Raw genomic sequence first — 3946 nt, forward strand, 5'->3', positions numbered from 1 at the left:
TGCGGCATCATCAGGCCATTGTTCTCACAGATCTTATCAGGGTCATTCATCACTTAGTGTCCTTCCAGCCTAGAGTTCGTCTCGTGCTCCATCGGTTCAAGGCTCTTCCATACCAGGTTCTTCTTTTGGTCATCCCAGTGCTAGGGGTTTGCTTCATTTCCCGTCCCCCGCACCAGAGAGTTGTTATAAGTGTGGAGAGTTTGGGCATATGAGGAGACAATGTCCTCATCTTCTAGGGGTCCATCTCAGTAGAGGAGTCAACCCTTGAATTCAGCTCCAGTTACTCCACCACCCGCCCAGGCAGCTAGGGGTGTGGGTCAATCAGCCAGGGGTCGCCCTAGAGGGGGAGGATGATCAGGTAGTGGTCAGACCCGTTTCTATGCACTCCCAGCCAGACCAAATGATATTGCTTCAGATGTTGTGATTACATGTATTGTCTCAATTTGCCGCAGAGATGCCTCTATGTTATTTGATCCTGGTTCCATTTTTTCATATGTGTCATCATATTTTGCTTGTTATTTGGATATGCCTCGTGAGTCTCTTGTTTCATTTTTTCGTGTATCTACTTCGTGAGTCTATGTTATATGGTGGGCGATACTATTGTTGTGGACCATATATATCGGTCGTGTGTAGTGACTATTGGGGGTTTGGAGACCCGAGTGAACCTTCTGTTGCTTTGTATAGTGGATTTTGATGTGATATTGTGCATGGATTGGATATCTCTATGTCATGCTATTTTGGACTGTCATGCTAAGATAGTGACGTTTGTTATGCTGGGTGTGCCACGGATTAAGTGGCGAGGTTCGACCGATTTTGTTCCCAATAGGGTGATTTTATTTCTGAAGGCCCAACGGATAGGTGGGAAGGGTTGTCTTTCTTACTTAGCCTTTGTGAGGGATGTCAATGTAGAGATTCTTACCATTGATTCTGTTCTAGTAGTGAGGGACTTTCCAGACGTATTTCCTGCAGACCTGCCAAGCATTCTACCGGACAGGGATATTGACTTTGGTATTGATTTGATGCCGGGCACTCAGCCCATTTCTATTCCACCGTATCGTATGACACTGACAAAGTTGAAGGAGCAGCTTCAGGAACTCCTTGATAAGGGGTTTATTCGGCCTAGTGTGTCACCTTGGGGTGTACCTATTCTATTTATGAAGAAGAAGAAGGATGGCACAATGAGGATGTGCATTAATTACAGGTAGTTGAACAAAGTCGCAATCAAGAACAAGTATCATTTGCCTCGTATTGATAATTTATTTGACCAGCTTCAGGGAGCGAGAGTGTTCTCCAATATTGATCTCCGGCCAGGGTATCACCAGTTGAAGATCAGGGACCCGGATATTCTTAAGACATCTTTCAGGACCCGATATGGTCATTATGAGTTCCTTGTGATGTCTTTTGGGCTAACCAATGCTCCAGCATCGTTCATGCATTTGATGAACAACATGTTTTGGCCCTATCTCGATTAGTTCGTTATTGTTTTCATTGATGATATTCTTGTTTACTTGTGTAGTCAGGAGGAGCACGCCGAGCATTTGAGAGTTGTATTGCAGCGGTTGAGGGAGAAGAAGCTTTATGCAAAGTTCTCCAAGTGTGAGTTTTGGCTTAGTTCAGTGGCTTTCTTGGGGCATATGGTGTCTAGTGAGGGTATTTAGGTTGATTCGAAGAAGATAGAGGAGGTTCAGAGTTGGCCCAGACCGTCCTCAGCCACAGTGATTCACACTTTTCTTGGTTTGGGGGGTTATTACCGCCGGTTCGTTTAGGGTTTTTCATCTGTTGCATCACCCCTGACCAAATTTACTCAGAAGGGTGCTCTATTCAGGTGGTCGGATGAGTGTGAGGCGAGTTTTTAGAAGCTCAATATGGCCTTGACCACAACTCCGGTGTTAGTTTTTCCATCAGCTTCAGGTTCATATACAGTATATTGTGATGCTTCTATAGTTGGTATTGGGTGTGTGTTGATGCATGAGGGTAGAGTGATTGTTTATGCTTCCCGTCAATTGAAGCCCCATGAGAAGAACTACCTTGTTCATGATTTGGGGTTGGCTGCCATTGTTCACGCGTTGAAGATTTGGAGGCATTATCATTTGGTGTGTCTTGTGAGGTGTTTACTGATCATTGTAGCCTCCAGAACTTGTTCAAGCAGAAGAATCTCAATTTGAGGCAGCGGAGATGGTTGGAGCTGCTAAAAGATTATGATATCACTATCTTGTACCATCTGGGGAAAGCCAATGTAGTGGCCGATGCCTTGAGTAGGAAGGAAGTGAGTATGGGTAGTTTGGCGTATATTCCTGTTGGGGAGAGACCTCTTGCAGTTGATGTTCAGTTCTTGGCCAATCGGTTTGTGAGGTTGGATATTTCGGAGCCCAGTTAGGTCTTAGCTTGTGTGGTTTCTCGGTCTTCCTTGTTTGATCGTATCAGAGAGCGTAAGTATGATGATCCTCATTTGCTTGTCCTCAAAGATAGAGTTCAGCACGACGATGCCAGAGATGTAACTATTGGTGATGACGGAGTATTGAGGATGCAGGGCCGAATATGTGTGCCCAATGTGTATAGGATTTAGGAGTTGATTCTGGAGGAGGCCCATAGCTCGCGATATTCCATCCATCCGGGTGCCGCGAAGATGTATCAGGATTTGAGACAGCACTATTGGTGGAGGAGAATGAAGAAGGATATTATAGGATTTGTAGCTTAGTGTCTCAATTGTCAGCATGTGAAATATGAACATCAAAGACCGGGTGGCTTACTTCAACAGATGGATATTCCAGAGTGGAAGTGGTAGTGGATCACAATGGATTTCGTAGTTGGGCTCCTACGGACTTTGAGGTAGTTCGATGCTATTTGGGTGATTCAGGAGCGGCTTCATACAGTGCAGTCAAGACAAAAGAGTTATGCAGAGAGGAAGGTTCGTGATGTGTCATACATGGGTGGGGAGAAGGTTCTAATAAAGGTTTCACCCATGAAGGGTGTTATGAGATTTGGGAAGAAGGGTAAATTGAGTCCTCGGTTCATTGGGCCTTTTGAAGTGCTTTGGAGGATTGGGGAGGTGGCTTATGAGCTAGCTTTGCCACCTAGCATGTCGAGTGTACATCTGGTATTTCATGTTTCTATGCTCCGACAGTATATTGGCGATCCGTCTCATGTTTTGGATTTCATCACGGTTCAGTTAGACGGTGATTTAACTTATGATGTGGAGCCAATGGCAATTTTGGAGCGTCAGGTTCGAAAGTTGACATCAAAGGATATAGCTTCAGTGAAAGTGCAGTGGAGAAGGCCACCTGGGAGACCAAGCGGGAGATGTGGAGCAGATATCCTCACCTATTTGAGGCTTTAGGTATGTTTCTTGACTTGTTCGAGGACGAATGTTTGTTTAAGAGGGGGAGGATGTAATGACCTGGCCGGTTGTTTCATGAGTTACAGTATCGTTCTCCCCATTTCTGCTTCTTTATGTGTTGTTCAGCCGTATTTCATCATATTGTGTTGGTTGTTCTGTGTTCGGAGTGGCCATGGAGTGAAATGAGACACTTAGTCTCTTATTTGGAAGCTTAAGTTGGAAAAGTCAACTGGATGTTGACTTATGAGTAGAAGTCTCGGATGTGAATTTTGATGGTTCAGATAGCTTCTTTAGGTGATTTTGGACTTAGGAGAGTGTTCAGAATGTAATTTGGAGTTCTGTGGTCGAATTAGGCTTGAATTGGCGAAATTAAAAATTTGGAGTTTCCGGTCGGCAGTGGAAATTTTGATATCGGGGTTGGATGGAATTCCGGAAATTGGAATAGGTCCGTAGTGTTATTTGTGACATGTGGAAAAATTTCAGGTCATTCGGAGGTGATTTGGTAGGTTTCGGCATTGTTTGTGAAATTTGAAAGTTTCCAAGTTCTTAGGCTTGAATCCGGGGTTGATTTGGTGTTGTTTTGAATGATTCGAAGGTTCGACTAAGTTT

The sequence above is a fragment of the Nicotiana sylvestris genome, chromosome 8 (assembly GCF_000393655.2).
Source record: "Nicotiana sylvestris chromosome 8, ASM39365v2, whole genome shotgun sequence".
Classification (NCBI taxonomy): Eukaryota; Viridiplantae; Streptophyta; class Magnoliopsida; order Solanales; family Solanaceae; genus Nicotiana; species Nicotiana sylvestris.